Below are 20,374 nucleotides of genomic sequence, written 5' to 3'. Positions count from 1 at the left end.
AGTAAACGTTTTCAGTTTTTCAACTTTGAGAACGATGTTGGCTGTGAGTTTGTCATTTATGGCCTTTATTATATTGAGGTAAGTTTGCTTTATGCCTACTTTCTGGAGGGTTTTTATCATAAATGGGTGTTGAATTTTGTCAAAAGCTTTTTCTGTATCTATTGAGATGATCATATGGTTTTTATCCTTCATTTTGTTAATATGGTGCATCACATTGATTGATTTGTGTATATTGAAGAATGCCTGCATTCCTGGGATAAACTCCACTTGAACATGGTGTATGATCCTTTTAACGTGCTGTTGGATTCTGTTTGCTAGTATTTTGTGGAGGATTTTTGCATGTATGTTCATCAGTGATATTGGCCTGTAGTTTTCTTTTTTTGTGACATCTTTGTCTGGTTTTGGTATTGGGGTGATGGTGGCATCGTAGAGTGAGTTTGGGAGTGTTCCTTCCTCTGCTATATTTTGGAAGAGTTTGAGAAGGATAGGTGTTAACTCCTCTCTAAATGTTTGATAGAATTCGTCTGTGAAGCCGTCTGGTCCTGGGCTTTTGTTTGTTGGAAGATTTTGAATCACAGTCTCAATTTCGCTGCTTGTGATTGGTCTGTTTATATTTTCTATTTCTTCCTGGTTCAGTCTCAGCAGGTTGTGCTTTTCTAAGAATGTGTCCATTTCTTCCAGGTTGTCCATTTTATTGGCATATATTTCCTTGTAGTAATCTCTCATGATCCTTTGTATTTCTGCAGTGTCAGTTGTTACTTCTTTTTCATTTCTTATTCTATTGATTTGAGTCTTCTCCCTTTTTTTCCTGATAAGTCAGGCTAATGGTTTATCAATTTTGTTTATCTTTTTTTTTTTTTTTTTTTTTTTTTTCTGTATGCAGGCCTCTCACTGTTGTGGCCTCTGCCATTGTGGAACACAGGCTCCGGACGCGCAGGCTCAGCAGCCATGGCTCACGGGCCCAGCCACTCCGCGGCATGTGGGATCTTCCCGGACTGGGGCACAAACCCGTGTTCCCTGCATTGGCAGGCAGAATCTCAACAACTGTGCCACCAGGGAAGCCTGATCTTCTTAAAGAACCAGCTTTTACTTTTATTGATCTTTGCTATTGTTTCCTTCATTTCTTTATTTTTGACCTGATCTTTATGATTTCTTTCCTTCTGCTAACTTTGGGGTTTTTTGTTCTTCTTTCTCTGATTGCTGTAGGTGTAAGATTAGCTTGTTTATTTTAGATGTTTCTTGTTTCTTGAAGTAGGATTGTATTGCTATAAACTTTCCTCTTAGAACTGCTTTTGCTGCATCTCGTAGATTTTGGGTCATCGTGTTTTCTTTGTCATTTGTTTCTAGGTATTTTTTGATTTCCTCTTTTACTTCTTCAGCGATCTCTTGGTTATTAAGTAGTGTATTGTTTAGCCTCCATGTATTTGTATTATTTTCCTGTAATTGATACCTAGTCTCATAGCATTGTGGTCGGAAAAGATACTTGATATGATTTCAGTTTTCTTAAATTTACTAAGGCTTGATTTGTTCCAAAGATATGATCCTTCCTGGAGAATGTTCCAGGAGCACTTGTGAAGAAAGTGTACTCTGTTTTTTTCATATGGAATGTCCCATAAGTATCAATTAAGCCCATCTTGTTTAATGTATCATTTAAAGCATGTGTTTCCTTATTTATTTTCATTTTGGATGATCTGTCCATTGGTGAAAGTGGGGTGTTAAAGTTCCCTACTAGGATAGTGTTATTGTCGATTTCCCCTTTGATGGCTGTTGGAATTTGCCTTATGTATTGAGATGCTCCTATGTTGGATGTATAAATATTTACAATTGTTTTTTCTTCTTCTTGGACTGGTCCCTTGATCATTATGTAGCACCCTTCTTTGTCTCTTGTAATAGTCTTTGTTTTAAAGTCTATTTTGTCTGATATGAGAATTGCTACTCCAGCTTTCCTTTGATTTCCATTTGCATGGGATATCTTTTTCCATCGCCTCACTTTCAGTCTGTATGTGTCCCTGGGTCTGAAGTGGGCCTCTTGTAGACAACATATATACGGGTCTTTTTGTTGTATCCATTCAGCCAGTCTATGTCTTTTGGTTGGAGCATTTAATCTATTTACATTTAAGGTAAGTATCAATATGTATGTTCCTATTACCATTTTCTTAATTGTTTTGTTTTTGTTATTATAGGTCTTTTCCTCTCTTGTGTTTCCTGCCTAGAGAAGTTCCTTTAGCATTTGTTGTAAAGCTGGTTTGGTGGTCCTGAATTCTCTTAGCTTTTGCTTGTCTGTAAAGATTTTAATTTCTCTGTTGAATCTGAATGAGATCCTTGCTGGGTAGAGTAATCTTGGTTGTAGGTTTTTCCCTTTCATCACTTTCAATATGTCCTGCTACTCCCTTCTGTCTTACAGAGTTTCTGCTGAAAGATCAGCTATTTACCTTATGGGGAATCTCTTGTATGTTATTTTCTGGTTTTCACTTGCTGCTTTTAGTATTTTTTTCTTTGTATTTAATTTTTGATAGTTTGATTAATATGTGTCTTGGTGTGTTTCTCCTTGGATTTATCCTGTATGGGACTCTTTGTGCTTCCTGGATGTGATTAACTCTTTTCTTTCCCATATTAGGGAAGTTTTCAACTATAATCTCTTCAAATATTTTCTCAGTCCCTTTATTTTCCTCTTCTTCTTCTGGGACCCCTATAATTCAAATGTTGGTGCATTTATTGTTGTCCCAGTAGTCTCTGAAACTGTCCTCAAACCTTTTCTTTCTTTTTTGTTTATTCTGCTCTACAGTAGTTATTTCCATTATTTTATCTTCCAGGTCACTTATCCATTCTTCTGCCTCAGTTATTCTGCTATTGATTCCTTTTAGAGAATTTTTATTTTCATTTATTGTTTTGTTTATCATTGTTTGTTTACTCTTTAGTTTTTCTAGGTACTCGTTAAACACTTCCTGTATTTTCTCCATTCTATTTTCAAGTTTTTGGATCATCTTTACTATCATTACTCTGAATTCTTTTACAGGTAGACTGCCTATTTCCTCTTATTTGTTTGGTCTGGTGGGTTTTTACCTTGCTCCTTCATCTGCTGTGTGTTTCTCTGTCTTCTTATTTCGCTTAAATTACTGTGTTTGGGGTCTCCTTTTCACAGGCTGCAGGTTTTTCGTTGCTGTTGTTTTTGGTGTCTGGCCCCAGTGGGTAAGGTTGGTTCAGTGGGTTGTGTCAGCTTCCTGGTGGAGGGGACTGGTGCCTGTTTTCTGGATGGCGAGGCTGGATGTTGTTTTTCTGGTGGGCATGACCACATTCAGTGGTGTGTTTTGGGGTGTCTGTGACCTTGTTATGATTTTAGGCAGCCTCTTTGCTAATGGGTGAGGTTGTGTTCCTGTCTTGCTTGTTGTTTGGCATAGGGTGTCCATCACTTTAGCTTGCTGGTTGTTGAGTGGAGCTGGGTCTTAACATTGAGATAGAGATCTCTGGGAGAGCTTTCGCCGTTCAATGTTATATGGAGCCGGGAGGTCTCTGGTGAACCAATATCCTGAACTCAGCTCCTCCACCTGAGAAGCCCAGGCCTGACACCCAGCCGGAGCACCAAGACACTGTCAACCACACAGCTCAGAAGAAAGGGAGAAAAAGAGAAATAAAGAAAGAAAAAAAGAAAATAAAATTATTAAAATAAATTCTTTTTAATTATTAAAAATAAAAAAAATAAAAAGTAATTTTAAAAAATGGACAGACAGAACCCTAGGACAAATGGTAAAAGCAGAGCTCTACAGACAAAATCACACAAAGAATCATACACATACACCCTCACAAAAAGAGAAAAAGGAAAAATATATATATATATCGTTGTTCCCAAAGTCCACCACCTGAATTTTTGGAAGATTCGTTGCCTATTCAAGTATTCCAAGATGCAGGATACATCAAGTTGATTGTGGAGATTTAATCCGCTGCTCCTGAGGCTGCTGGGAGAAGTTTCCCTTTCTATTCTTTGTTCGCACAGCTCCCAGGGTTCAGGTTTCGATTTGGCCCCGCCTCTGTGTGTAGGTCGCCTGAGGGCATCTGTTCTTCTCTCAAACAAGATGGGGTTAAAGTAGCAGCTGATTAGGGGGCTCTGGTCACTCAGGCGGGGGGTTGGGAGGGGTATGGAATGCAGGGTGAGCCTGTGCCGCAGAGGCCAGTGGGATGTTGCAACAGCCTGTGGCATGCCATGTGTTCTTCTGGGGAAGTTGTCCCTGTATCACTGGACCCTGGCAATGGCGGGCTGCACAGGATCCCGGGAGGGGAGTTGTAGATAGTGACATGTGCTTGCACACAGGCTTCTTGTTGGCTGCAGCAGCAGCCTTAGCATTTCATGCCCGTCTCTGGGGTCCACACTGATAGCTGCAGCTCACGCCCATCTCTGGAGCTGATTTAGGTGGTGCTCTGAATTCCTCTCCTCACGCACCCCGAAACAATGTTCTCTTGCCTCTTAGGCAGTTCCAGGCTTTTTCCCGGACTCTCCCCAGGCTAGCTGTGTCACACTAGGCCCCTTCAGGCTGTGTTCACGCAACCAACCCCAGTCCTCTCCCTGGGGTCTGACCTCTGAAGCCAGAGCCTCAGCTCCCAGCCTCCACCCACACCAGCAGGTGAGCAGACAAGCCTCTTAGGCTGGTGAGTGCTGGTCAGCACCGATCCTCTGTGCAGGAGTGTCTCCACTTTGCCCTCTGCACCCCTGTTGCTTTGCTCTCCCCCATGACTCCAAAGCTTCCCCCCTGCTTACCCCTCCCCTCCATCTCCGCCACTGATGGGGCTTCCTAGTGTGTGGAAACTTTTCCTCCTTCACAGCTCCCTCCCAGAGGTGCAGGTTCCATCCCTATTCTTTTGTCTCTGTTTGTTCTGTTTTCTTTTGCCCTACCCAGGTACGTGGGGAGTTTCTTTCTTTTTGGAAAGTCTGAGGTCTTCAGCCAGCATTCAGTAGGTGTTCTGTAGTTGTCCCACATGTAGATGTATTTCTGATGTATTTGTGGGGAGGAAGGCAATCTCCACGTCTCACTCCTCCACCATCTTGAAGGTCTCCAAGGTGAACATAACTTTAAATGCTGGCATAACTCCAGTGGTCTCTCCTCCTGTAGCACTGCCCTCTTCTCACCTGGCTCTTGCAAGTTATCGAGAATTCAAGTGGGGAAAACAGGTCGAAGGGGTCACCTGTATGATACCAGTCTTAGCAAAACCAGAGCCTCAGTACAGCCTGAACTGCCACAGTCTTGACCCAGAGTCAGGACTGCCAGGTTACTTTTTTAAAAAGGTCTTTGTCTGATTTTAGTAACTGGTCTTACAGAATGAATTGGGAAGTTTTGCCTCCTCTTTGATTTCCTAGATAATTTTGTATAAAATCCTGGTTTAAAAAAAAATGAAGAAATGGCATGAATACAGTTCACAGAAAAGAAATATAATATTTCTCTAAATATTTCAAAAAATTTTTACCCATATTCATCATATAAGAAATGAATTTAATTCTATGAACTACCATCTTCACTTGTCACACTAACAAAAACCAGAGTTTAATAAATTACTCTTAGTGAAGTTATGGGTCAACAGTGGCATTCTTCTCTGGTGAGATGGTAAACTGGTTCAACCTACATGTAGGAAAACTTCACAATATTTCTAATTTAAACAAAAGAACTGAGCAATCTTCATGTATTGATATATGACCTTCATGATAAATAAGAAAAGCAAGGTGAAGAGCAATGTTTATAGTTATATTAAAATTCATGTTAAATATTAAAGGGTTATTTTCTTTATGCATAGACAAACTTACCAGTAATATTGATGATCATTAGGTAGATGTACTAGATACCAGGGACCGGGATTAGGAGGGAGACAATTTTTACTGGGTGCCTTTTTGAAACTTTTGATTTATAAAGTATGTTTATCGAGGACTTATTCAAGTAAATGAATAGTCAAAAAGAGCTAGTAATTAATATATGTATATATTAGTCATCCATGATCACTCAGGACTTAGAGCAAAATGTCAAGAAATTTATTCATTTTTTTCCTCCTACTTACAAAAATACTGACCCTCAGATTCACTACTCAGTGTGTGTGTGTGTGTGCATGTCTGTGTAAATTTATTTTTCTGCTTAAATAAAGCAGAAGATACCATATTTGTTCATATTTATTCAAAGATTTTTTAATCATTGATTTATCTCAGTAATTCACACACTTAAAATCAATTATTATCATCAAACCATTCAAAATATTAGTTTTGAAAAAACATCAAAGTGAACTGTTTATGTTTGTCATTTTATACTGTTTAATTTGTATTTCATTAAAATAAAAAATTATTTATATAATTTATTATCATTAGTAAATAACTGACCTACAATAAACTACATAAATTTAAGGTAGGCAGTATAATAAATTTTGACATATGTATACACACAGGAAACCACCACCACAATCATGATATTGACCATAACCATCACCCTCAAAAGTTTCCTCATCTCCCCAGTTAATCCTCTTTACCACTATATCTCCTCATTCCCCAAGCAACCCATCACACACTTTCTATCAAAATGGATTAGTTTATATTTTCTAGAGTTCTATATATTTAGAATTCCACTGTATGGAACTTTTGTCTGGCTTCTTAACTTAGCATAGTAATTTTGAGAGTAATCTGATGTGTACAACAATAATCTTTTTCCTTTGGACTGTGGAATAGTATTCCATTGTGTGGATAACCACAATTTGTTTATCTCTTCCCCTATTGATGGGCATCTGGTTTGGGTTCAGGTTTTGGCTATTGCAAACAAACATGCTATGAGCACTCATATACAGATTTTTGCATGAACATATGTATTTTCTTTCCTCTTGGGTTCATATCTGAGAGTGAAGTGGTTGTACAAGATCGTAAGCATGTTTGTAACACTTTAAAACACGGACAAAATCTCTTGTAAGGTGTGTGCATGATATTACAATCCCAGCAGCAACGTATGAGAGTTTATTTCCTCCACAATTTCCCCTGCAATTGGTATAGTCAAGTCTTTTCTAATTTTAGTCATTCTAATAGGTGTGGAGAGATATATCATTACGGTTTTAATTTACAATTCCCCAATGCCTAATATGTTGACATCTTTTCTTGTGCTTTTTTGTCATCAACAAAGTTTATAACATGTTAATATTTGTGTGAAACATTAGAGGGTACACATTCATATATTTTCATGTATACATAGAATACTTCGCCAATAATATTGATGGTCATCGGGTAGAGGTATTTGGTGTTAGAATATTTACATCACCTTGAAAAGAATATCCATTTCCATTAATAGTCAATGCCCATTATCCCCTCCCCCCAGTTCCGGGTCCCTACTTCCTACCTCTGTAGGTTTGCCTATTCTAGACATTACACATAAATGGAATTTTATAATATGTGGCATTTTGTTTTTGCTTCCTTCACTTGGCTTAATGTTTTCAGGGTCATTCCATGTAGCATGTAGCAGTATTTAATTCTTTTTTATGGCTGAAGAAGCTACCGTTATATGAATATACTATATTTTGTTCATCCATTCATTAGTTGATGGACATTTATTTTTTCTTTCTACTACTAGGTTATTATGAATAACACATAAACATCTGTGTATATATGGTTTCAATTATTTTGGATATATACATAAGAGTAGAATTATGTTCATCATTATAGGTATCTCCATGTTTAATATTTTGAAAAACTATCAAACTGTTTTTCACAGTGGCTTCATCATTATGTAATCCCACCAGCAGTGTATGAGATTTCCAATCTCTCCATGTCCTTACTAACACTTGTTTTTGACTTTTTTTTTTTAATAGCCATCCTAGTGAATATAAAGTAGTATCTCATTGTGATTTGGAATTACATTTCCCTACTGGCTAATGATTTTGAGCACTTCTGATGTGCTTGTTGATCATTTGTATATATTCTTGGGAATAATGTCTATTCAAATTATTCACTCATTTGCATGGTTATTTGTCTTTTTATTGTTGAGGTGTAAGAATACTGGAAGCTATCAGAGGTTAAAACCTACTTAGATAAAATTAGACCTCTGGCTACCTGGCTACAGCAAGTCTTCCGCGAAGTGCCAGATCCAGACAGGTTTTCAGGTTTATTCTCCTGAATTCTGCAGGGAATGAGATCTGTTTTGTCTATTAAAGTTCAGGTTGTCACTTCTCTTGTTACTGAACTCAAGTTTGGCTGCTCCCCACTCAAAAGCCAATAATTGAGAAGCAAGTGTCAGTAGAAAGGAAAGATCCTTTATTCAGAAAAGCCAGCATTCTGGGGAGAAGGTAGACTCATGTCCCGAGACCAGCTTCAAAGATTCTGCTCAGCCATGACAGTTTTTAAAGGGGAAAAGGGGGAAAGAATCTCAGTGAATACTCAAGGCAGGTAGTTGGATTCTGCATCATTCTCCATTGTCTGCAGACTGGCTGACTCTTGCTTCAGAAGTTATCTTGCCTGCATGATCTGCCTGCAGGATTCCTAAGGGGGCTGTTGTGGGTAGAGAGCTAGTCATTCTTTAACTACTTCATTCTTCATTCTTACTTCTTTTAATCTAGGAAAAGAATCAACAGGTTATGCAAGGCATGGTGTGCGTAAGTCAGGAGTTAGGTTAAATTGCCTAATGATCTCATTCCTATAATCAGGTTCTTTTAACATTAGAGGGAAACAGAAATGGGAAAACAGGAAAGGGGCAAAAGAACTGCTTTCACTCGAACTACTTCTAATTGGGTCTGTTGCACCAAAATGGTGGACTAAGGGACTGAGATCTTAATCATACAAGATGTGGATCCAAGTCTTGGAATTCTGGAATATTTCGAACTTGGTGTCCATTCCCCAAATTGAGGCAGCACTATCCCCTGTTTCAGCAGGACGTAGCCAGAGTGGGCATCATACCATTCCCAGCAGGACGTAGCCAGAGTGGGCATCATACCATTCCTCTTCTGGAGAAGATTGAAACAGGACTGGGGACTGAAACTGAGTCCCCCTAAAACCAAATTCCTCTGCAGGGTTTATGACTAACCCGTCTACCCAAAACGTTATTCCCTTTCTTGTCCAACATTTGTTCTCCTCAAGATTGAGGAATATTGAAGAAAAGTGGGGACTTGGAACCAAGCAGGACCCTGTGGGGCCCTCCTGAGTACAAAAGCCTTTCCATATCCCCCCATTTCTTGTTTGTAAGAAAAAGTCTTCAGCCTCTTAGACCTTCCCTGAGTTCAAAAGGGTAGATTCGGTTTCTAATTCTGGAAAGGAAAGAATGCAGAAACAAAAGAGCAATCAAGAAGCAATAGTGCAGTGATAAAGCAGGGTCCTGCCTCCTCCTCAAGGGACATATAAAACAATATATCTTTGACTTCTTCTGCAGGAACAAAGTCCCCCACCAGGTGGAGGACAGTAACTTCATGGTGCACACAAGATTCCTGGAACACAACAACAAACAAACAACAAAAAATATTGGATGCTAAATCCTTAGATATATAGATATATGGTTTGCAAATATTTTCTCCTGTTATTTGGGCTGCCTTTTTATTTTAATAATACATTCTAAAGCATAAATTATTTAATCCTGATGAAGTCCAATTTACCTATTTTTTCTTTGATTGCTTGTGCTTTGGGTGTCATATCTAAGAAACCAAAACCTATACCAAGGTCACAAAGATTTATCCCTATGTTTTCTTCTGAGACTTTCATAGTTTTAGCACTTACTTTTAGGTCTTTGTTCCATTTTGAGGTAATTTTTAAATGTGATGTGAGGTAGGGAGGTCCATAGTAACCATTTGTCATGCCACCATCCATTTGTCCTAACATCATGTGTTGAAAAGAATATTCTTTTCCAGTTAAACTGATTTGGAATCCTTTTCAAAAATCATTTGACTATAAATGAATAGGTTGCTTCTGTACTCTTATTTCTCTTCCATTGACCTGTATGTCTAGCCTTATGGCAGTATCCTGCAGTCTTGATTACTGTAACTTCATAGTAAGTTTTGAAAGTGTGAAGTGTGAGTCTTCCAACTTTGTTCTTCTTTTTCAAGATTGTTTGGCTATTCTAGGTCTCTTTAATTTCCATACAAATTTTAGGATCAGTTTGTCACTTTCTGCAAAAAAAGCCAGAAATTTTGATAGGGATTTTGTTAAATCTGTAGATTAATTTGGGCAGTATTGCCATTGTAACAATATTAGGTCTGCCAATCTGTGAACATGGGCTGTCTTTCAGTTTATTCAGTTTTTCTTTAGTATCTCTCAATGATGTTTTGTAGTTTTCAGTGCACAAGTCTTCACAGTACACATCTTCAGTTAAATTTATTCCTAAATATTTTATTCTTTTTGAATTTAAGTGGAATTATTTCATAATTTTGTTTTCAGAGCTTATTGCTAGTGTATAGATATACAATTGATTTTTGTGTATTGATCTTGTATTCTGTAAACTTGCTGAACTTGTTTATTAGATGTAATAGTTTTTTTGTGTTTATTCCTCAGGTCTTTTATATGGAAATCATTTTATTTCTTCCTTTCCAGTCTTGATGCCTTTTTTCTTTTTCTTTCCTAATTACAGTGGCTGGAACTTCCACTGCAGTTTTAAGTGTAAGAGGCAAGAGTGGGCATCCTTGCTGTATTCCTGATCTAAGGGAGAAAGCTTTCAATCTTTCTCCTTTAAGAATGATGCTATCAGTCTTTGTTTTTTTTTAAAAAATAGGGGCCCTTTATGAGGTTGAGGAAGTTTACTCCTATTCCTAGTTTGTTGAGTGTTCTTTATCAGGAAAGGGAGTTGTATTTTTTCAAATGCTTATTCTTCATCAAATGATATGATCATGTTATTTTTGTCTTTTATTAATATGCTGTATTACATTGATCGATTTACATATATTGATCCAATCTTGCATTTCTGGGATAAATCTCATTTGGTGGTGGTATATGCTCTTGTTTTTTGTATATGTTACCAAATTCTGTTTCTATTATTTTTGAGGGTTTTTGAGTTTGTATTCATGAGAGATATTGGTCTGTAGTTTTCTTGTAATGTCATTGTCTACTTTTGGTATCAGGGTAGAAATTTTTTCATAGAAGGAAGTGGGAAGGAGGTTTCCTTCTCTTAAATTTTTTTTGGATGAGTTTGTGATAGACTACTGTTAATTCATTTTTCAATATTTGGCAGAATTTACCATTGAAATCATCTATTTGTAGGCTTTTCTTTGTGGAAAAATTTTTGATTACCAATGCAGTCTCTTATTATAGGTCTATTCAGATTTTTTTCTTTACTATTTTTTAATAGTTTGTGTCTTTCTAAGAATTTGTCCATTTTCTGTAAGTTACTTAATTTGTTGATATGCAATCCTCCTTAGTATTCCCTTATAATAGATTTTTTGATGTGGACCATTTTTGAAGTCTTTATTGAGTTTGTTACAATATTGCTTCTGTTTTATGTTTTGATTTTTTTGGCCCCGAGGCATGTGAGATCTTAGCTCCCTGAACAGAGATCGAACCTGCACCCGCTGCATGGGAAGGCAAAGTCTCAACCACTGAACCACCAGGGAAGTCCCTCACCTTCATTTTTGAAAGATAGTTTCATTGGGTGTAAATTTATCAGCTGACACTTTTTACTTCCAGTACTTTTTATTTTTTTTTTTTTGCGGTACATGGCCCTCTCACTGCTGTGGCCTCTCCCGCCACGGAGCACAGGCTCCGGACACGCAGGCCCCGTGGCCATGGCCCACGGGCCCAGCCGCTGCGTGGCACATGGGATCCTCCCAGACCGGGGCACGAACCCACGACCCCTGCATCGGCAGGCAGACTCTCAACCACTGCGCCACCAGGGAAGCCCTACTCCCAGTACTTTAAAGATGTTTTCACTTGCACAGTTTTATTGTTTCTGGTGAGAATTCTGCTATTATCTTTAATTTTATTACCTTGTACATAAGATTTTTCTCAATTATTAGTTTTGAGCAATTTGATTATAATGTGCCTCAGTATAGTTTTCGTCATGTTTCCTGTAATTGAGATTCTCTTGTAGTTTCTTAGATCCATTGGTTTATAGTTTCCATCAAATTTGGAAAGTTGTTAGTCATTGTTTCTTGGTATAATTTTTCTGTGCCTTATCTCCTTTGGATACTCTAATTACATTAGACTGCTTGATGTATTCCCACTGCTCACTAATACTCTTTTTGTTTCTTGTCTATTTTTTATTCTTACTGTGTTTCATTGTGGATAGGTTCTATTGATACATCTTCAATTTCTGTACCCCATACTGATCTATTTGATCTGATGTGAAATCAATTCAGCATATTTTTCATCTTAGTTACTATTGTTTTTATTTCTAGAAATTTAATTTGATTGATTTTTGTATCTTATATGTCTACTTAACTTTTTGAAATTTTATATTATAATTATTGTTTTAATGTCCTTGTCTGCTAATTTAAAAACCTGTGTCAGTTCTGTGTCAATACTACCCTCCCTGTGTGAGTGCCAGGCACTTTAATCCTTCTGTATGGCTCCTTCTCTCATCTCAGGTAGTTTTCTCATGTTCATGCTCTGATCAGTCCTCTGCTGTATACTCTATGAAGACCCTATGCAAATCTCTGTGATTATCTCTCTGTAGGTTTTCTCCTCTCCAGTACTCTGTCCTGTGAACTCTAATTGTCTTGGTTTCCTTGGACTCTCAGCTCTGTTCCCTCAACTCAGGGAATCTGTTGTGTTCTGCTTGTATTTTCCCCCACTGCACCATGGCCTAGAAACTTTCTCAAGGCAACAAGCTGAGGCAATCATTGGCTCATCTCATTCGTTTCTTGTTTCCCAAGGATCACTCTTCCTCATTGACTGTTGTTCAGTGTTTTGAACACTGCTGTTTCATATATTTATGTGGTTATTTTTAAATGTTTCATGGAGGAGGGTAAATATGATTCCTGCTATGCCATATTGACTGGAATCAGTTTACATCTGAAAAGAATTCCTTTTGGATATTATTTTAAACATCCCATGGGCCCAGGGCCTCCACATTTCAGAAACTTGACACAAGCCAAATATATTTTTATTCCTACATTTTTATTGCCTTTTATTCATCCATGCATTCATTCATTCATTATTGAGTAAATAGGAGGGTCTATTAATTGTGATGTCTTAGGCTGGTCACTATGAATTTAGTGACAGGCAAAACCAAGTACATCTTCTGCTTTAATGAGTCTCATTGACTAATGAAGGAGAAATATATTTCCAAGTTCTAAGATAAATACTCTAAAAAAAGTAATATGGTCCTATGAGCCTATTTTAAAAAATAAACCGACGGTGATGACTGTGTAGTGTGTCAACTTGACTAGACCAAAGTACATTTTCAGTACTCACTTTCTGGTACGTTTCTGTTTAGGTTGTGCTACAGAGAAGATTCTTGAGAGATTTGGAGGATGAAAGGGAAGCAACATCCATTATTTAGTTCATGTACATATTTGCTGATCTGAGGACACTTTGTTTTCATGAAGCAGGAGCTAGATCTGAAATTGCTCTACATTTTCATGAATCCTTTTTAGCTTCTCCAGCTTCTGGGCGAGGTATGTGTAATTACTTTTGTGATGAAGGACTCTGGCTTCTACAGGGCACTGTTGTCAACAAGTTCAGAGGCACAAACTGACAGGGTTTCAAGTGGGGTTCCAGGCTGAGCTTGTGTCTTCAAGGTTGCTCTTGATCCCCCTGCTTTACATCTATCTTCCCTTCTAGCCAAACATAGAAACAACAGTCTTCACAGAGACTGCTTAACCAGCTTCCACAATTGCTTACGGCTAATTCCCTGTTAAAAATCCCTTTATCTATTTATATCTTGTTAAGCTCTCTTAGCAACTAATTGAATTTGGGATGTGAAAAAATTATTGCCTTTTATCCTCAACTTTGGGTCTTACTATAATTTCAGAATAACAGGAAAAATTCCTCTCAGGCTCCTGTTAAATTTTATCCTGAAGGAAATATGGAGCCATTCAAGGATTTTAGGTTGGGTCGTGACATACGATTTGCATTTTGGAAAAATAGCTCTGTCTTCTATATGAAAAGCCATAATGGAGGTAAAAGGCAAGATGTCTAAGATGTCTAATTAAGGTGCTCCTGGAGCAATCCAGGGGAAAAATGATAAGGGCACAAAAGGAAAGGGCATAGAACATTAAGAGCTGTGATAAAGGTATCTGGAAGTAGACTCAAGAGAATTTGTTAAACTTTGATGTATTTCAGCTCATAAATTATTTGCACTTTGAGAGAGAAAACAAGAGGGGAAAAACACACAGGAGGAAACCAGTCATTATGGGCATTCAGGGCTCTAAGACTCCTAAGTAGGAAAATAGATTTATAACAAAGTTGTCTTACCAGTATCTCTCATCAGCTCTGTATCACCCTAACTTTAAAATAGATTTTGTAGCTCCTTACACATTTTGGCTCATGGACCAGCACCTCCTGCATCCCCAGGAGCTTGTTAGAAATGCAGGATGTTGGCCCCACCTGTAAGTTCCCACAGCAAAATCTGCATCTTAATAAGATGCCCAGATGAGCCACATGCACATTAAAGTTGGGAGAGTTCTGCAAAGATTCTAGCAGGCTGACATTTGCAACAACATAGATAGACTTTGAGGGCATTATGCTAAGTTAAATAAGTCAGACATAGAAAGACAAATACTGTCTGATCTCATTTATATGTGCAATCTAAAAAACATAAAAGTAAAACAAAAAACAAAGACAAAAAAATGATCCCACAGAGGCAGGGGGTAGGGTGTGACGGGTGGACAAAATGGGTGAAGGGCATCAAAAGGTACAAATTTCCAGTTATAAATAAGTTATGAGAATGTAATGTACAACATGTGACTATAGCTAATAATACTGTACTGCATATTTGAAAGTTGCTAAAAAGAGTAAATCGTAAATGTTCTCATCACAAGAAAAATGTGGTAACTATGTATGGTGACAGAAGTTAACTAGAATTATCATGGTGATCAATTGTCATATACAAATATCAAATCATTACATTGTATACTTGAACCTAATATAGTGTTATATGTCAATTATACCTCAATTTAAATAAAATAAAATAAGTGACATTTTTAAAAGGTTAAAGATTCTAGCAGTCTAGAGAAATCTAAATCATGTGTTGCTCTCCCAATCCTTTAAAATGTAACATCCCAGACGCAATAGGAAATGGCTGGCTATAGAAATGTTTAGAATTTTCCTTCCCACTCTCGGGATCAAAGAAAGGCTGCACGTTCTTCTTCACATTTATTATCCTCTACGTACTATTTTAGCCTCTTCCGACTCGTTGGATCATGTGGGACTCCTGACATCTTATCACAGCTTGTAATTTCCCACCATCACAACAGCCATGGCTGTCAGTGGGATTTTCTGAAGCATTTGGCGTACAGCAGACTTAGCACAACTCTGGCAATGCTAATAATAAAAGGCTTCCATTTGGGGTGCCTCAGAAGCAGATGTAAAACATTATCTAGTTATAACTAGATTAAAGAAATTTCTTCTGATGAAGGCATTTTTCCCTTTTGTAATTTCCTCTTATTAATGATGAACAGAGAATAGATAAGGCTATTCATATGTCTGAATTCTTATGATGAGACCGAGGGTGAGGACTGGGCTTAGGAGTGAAGACTTTGTATTTTCAGCCAAGCCCTGGGTCTCCTTATCAATAAGTTGCAATAGTCCATTTCAGAGGCACTCCTCTGAGGTCTACCCATTTCAATTTGCCATGAAGCAGTGCCTAGCACTGTGCCTAGTCAGTAATTATTAAGTGATTGAGATCTAAATAAAAAGAAGCTGTGATATACCTAGGTAATTTTCCATCTTACCCAAGTAAACACACTCCCTACAATAACCTGCAAAGCTTTGCCTGATCAGCCTGCATTTCCAAACTCATCTCAGGCTATTCTGCTTGCTTTACTCCAGTCACGTGACTTTCTTCCATTTCCTTTAACATGCCAAGGTGATGATGTTTCTAGGGAATTCACACATGTGTTTCCTCTATCTGCATCATGCCATCCCTTTCTTGACCATGTCATCCCCTCGCTTTAGGTCTAAACTTAAGTGTCATCCTCTTAGACAAGCCTTTGAAAATCCCTTTGCCCCTGCCTCCTGCTGAAAGTAGGTCACCTAAGATATTTTTCTCATACTACCCTGTTTGTTTTTTATCACGGTATTTATCACAGTTTGTAATTATTTATTTCTTTACTTCTCAGTCCCCTCTACTAAATAATAAGCTCCGTGAGACCAACTCTGTTTTATCCACCCAGGGACTAGTACATAATTATTGCTTAAAGGCAAATATTAATTTCACAAATACATGTGTTCTACCCTACCACCCAAAGTGAGCACTTGTAACTACAAATTTCCGTAGCTCCTTTAGGTTTTGTTATATGTTGGGTACTTAACCCTGTGTTCTTTTGTAACTGTTTTGTACTCATCCAGAACACATGATTAGGTTACCAGCTCCTGAAGAAAAACATGTCTTTGTTCTTTTTTGTATACCTTATTTGGAATAGTTTTCTGAACATGGTGGCTCTCAACAAAAGTTAACTTCAATGATGAGTAAATTATCCTGTAAGCTCTAAGTAGTTCATATCCTACAGGAGAGAGTTTACCTATTTTAAAGCTCAAAGTTATTTGATAAAAGAGGCCAAGTGTTTGCAAAATTTAATTGAGATGAATGATTCCTTTTCTTCTCTGGACTTTTTTCCTTGTCCAGAATTGGAGAACTAAGTGACATTTCTTTGTGTCTATGAAATTTGGAAAGTAAAATGGCACAAGGAGCTTCTTGTAGTCATTAGAGACTTGGCTTAAATTATTCTAGAAGGTGCTTCTTATACCCTGAGGGTTATCTTTCACTAAGAGAGTGAATAAAAATGGGGAGTATAATTTAGGGGAGGAGGAGGGGAGAAGACCTTTGGAGGAATTTAACTGTTGACATTGTGAATCGAATTCTCCCTATGATATCAGATAGAGTTATCCTAAATGAACAAAGAGTTACTAGTCTGTAGCTTCTGACACTGAAACAAAAATCATATGTCTGTTTTCCTTTTTATAAACTCATTCAATATTTGAGTGTCTGTGTGTGTCAAGTACTGTTCTAGGCTCCAAAGACACAGGGACCAAGGAAATCAAGGTCCCTGCTAGTAATCACCAGAGAGGAAAGATAGATCAATAAAACACAAAAACAAGAACAAGATCATTCCTCATATTAATAAGTGACACAGAGCAGGTAAAACAGAGCTATGTTATACAGAGAGTGGCTGAGGGGTGCATCTTCAGCTTGGGTGGTCAAGAAAGGCCTGAGGGACACATGAGCAGAGACCTGACTGAAGAGAAGAAGCCATCACACTCTCCTTTCCTCCTCCGTCCCCTGCCTTCTCTCCTTCTCTTCACTTCACCTCTTGCCAAATTGTGGTGAATGAGCCCCTGGTCCTACTCAAGTGAAGTGTCCACTTCTGATACAGCAATGATGAGGTCACGTTGTGTAACATGGCCATCAGGGAAACCTGCTTAGATGAAGGGCCATTTAATGGGATCCCTGTGACTGGGCAGACTGGGCTGTTTCAAAGACTGAGTACTGTGTCCTCCTACCCACAACCAGTTATCTGGTAATTTGGAAGGAAGGAAAGAGGAAAAGATGGGAGGGGTGAAAACGGATGTGTAAGAGAGATGTATTCCTGCTTAGAAGTGAGGGAGGGAGTAGAATTCAGGTCCCCACCAGACTCATACCTCAAACTCCTGGCTTAAAATTCAGTGTGATTAATTTATTATCCTAGTATATATTATGTAATTTACACAGTCCAGTTTTAAGGAAACATTTTCCACACTGATGCTAATTGTATCTTTGTAATGCTGCACCACTGTACAGAAAGACATAATTGTTGCTCCTTTGTTGATGTATTGGTTTAATATACTTTCTTTTATTGTTTAGACATTTAAATGTATGCCTTTCTGTATAAGTGTCCAGGCAGTGAGGGAAGTTAAATGCTGTTAAACAACTTAACCACTGTGTCTCCACCGCTTGTGTTTTCCATTTTATACTAAACCCTGCAGAGTAGTAATGGTGTTTCATGATCTATCAGTGTAAAATGGGCGTGTATTGTCCTTCCTTATATTATCTCTCCTAAGTATGAAATACCTATCTCCTTTCTTTTTTACTTCAGTGGAATCTTTGATATCATCAAAGACGTATCAACAAGAATTTTTCAATGCTAATAGGAAGAGAAATAATGTCTCTACAATTTCTAGTACTTTCCTCATAAGAACCTGAAAAATTGGTGAAGCGGTCAAGAACTCAGCTAATTAACAAATTAGGAAGATTCCTGAATGTGGTGTTCTTCTTAACATTCACTCATTTAATAAATTTAATAAATATTGGTGTGTACAATAACAGTTTACATGTAAGGTTAGGGAACACTGAACCCTCTGCTGGGTGCTAAGAATAGGCTAGAGGAATTCTCAATGCGTTAACAGTGTATTTTCAGACCTCTTAGCTTCTAAATTATTATTTAACAAGAGAATCAATACCATTTTAAGGATGATAATAGCCTATAACGTTTAGTGAGCATATGTTAATTGCTGAGCATTGTGCTTAAAGGCTTTATATACGTCTTCACCTTTGAACCTCACAAGAAGCCTACAGGTGACTACCCTTGTCTACGCTGTACATCTTGGCCAGTTCTGGAAGGAAAGAACTGTAATCTTTAACAGCCTACTTGGTCTAGCAAACAACCTTTGACATGGCCTCACTGAGGATCTAAGCCCCCAGGCTGAAAACATTTAAATGATTGATAACAGGAACTCTAGCCTATGCAATTTGCCAATTGTTCATTATCGAACAGAAGAACACTTAATGTTGCCCTCAAAGAAAGAGGTTAGCAGTCATCTCTGTTATGCAGCGAACTGGTGAACTCTCCAGGTACTTTCTTTTTCCAGAAATCAGATATCAATCATAGAGCTCTTCCACTGTCAAAAGAAAATTACCACAGACAAATTTGAGGGGAACACGAGTGTAAACAGGGAGTCCATTTAGGTGGCTACTGCAAGTGCCCACAGGAAAACCATGGCTTGGTCCTGGGTTCTGACCTGGATGAAGAGAGAGAGATGGATTTGAAATTAAAAAAAAGAAAGAATCCAAAATAATACTTAACTGCAGACAAGGGAAAGGTGAGGGAAAGTAGGTCCAGTGAACCGCAATCTCACATTTGAAGAGGCACTGAGAAATTTCCCCATTGCCTCTCTGGTATCGTCTGGTGCTGTTACTGAGCCACTGAGCCCCAGTGACAGAGAAAATGATGGGTCTGGATTTTCATTTCCTGATCTGACTGAAAGTTGGTATATCGTCTGTCCCGATTACACAGGATTATTGTGAAGAAAAAATAGAATTATCCCTAGGAAGCATTTATTAAAATGTCAAATTTAATGGAAATGCAAGCTTCCAGCTCTAGCATTGCCCTAGTAGTAGAAGTCACCTACATTGATTTCAAAAAGTCTTCAAGGGTAAATGAGTGGATAATATTATACTGAGTTTCACTATATAAACTATTTTCTTCTCAATAAGGTTTGGTATCTTGGGGCTGGCTCTGTGATTTATTAGCTTAGTAACCTTGAAAAATGTCAATTATCAGGTCACATACAATGTGCCAAACAGTATGTTTAGTAAGCACTTTGCACACCCTACGTTGTCGACTCCTCACAACAATCAGGTATGTAGGACTTGTCCTTATTTAATAGATGAGGAAGCTATTGCCACTGAGATTAGCTTACTTGACCTCACTTACTAACTAGAAAAGGTCTCTTGACAGAGCCAGACCAAACCTGGTTCTCAACACGAAGCTCAACTTTCCAGATTTCAATTTCTACATCTTGACACAGATATAATCCTGCCAGCTTTACATGTTAGTTAGGAAGATCAAATTCGTTAGCTTGTGTAAAATATATCTGTAAACTGTAGTGCATTTTAGCAAGTATATAAGGTTTAAGACAGGTGTAAGCTCTATGTATTTTATACGACCAGATGGCCATGAATTGGATGCTTAAAAATATGAGTGTTCAGCGTCCTTCTGCTGAATCCTGAAGATGGACTTTTTCTTTAGTATCTTTGTGTACTTTTGCGTTTGTCATTTAGTTTTTAATCTGTGTTTCCTCTACTGGGACCCGGCTGAGGTGATCTGCTTGGGATAACACATTTTGGTCTGCCTTTAAGTCTGCTATTTCAGAGCTGTCACTGATGAGCTGCCAGTGTTTTTGGACGTCTTGAGATAATGCAATTTGAGATTAAGGTCTGTGCTGGCAGCCAGTAATTATAACTTTAAAATGTCTTAATAGATACAAAGTCCCAGTTAAGGTCATATCCTATAAAAATTGGGGGCGGGGATATCTTTTTCT

This window comes from Delphinapterus leucas, chromosome 3, assembly GCF_059928025.1.
Source record: "Delphinapterus leucas isolate spDelLeu-1000000601 "Yukka" chromosome 3, BTC_Dleu_Yukka2, whole genome shotgun sequence".
In the NCBI taxonomy this organism is placed as follows: domain Eukaryota; kingdom Metazoa; phylum Chordata; class Mammalia; order Artiodactyla; family Monodontidae; genus Delphinapterus; species Delphinapterus leucas.
This window is presented reverse-complemented; position numbering follows the sequence as displayed.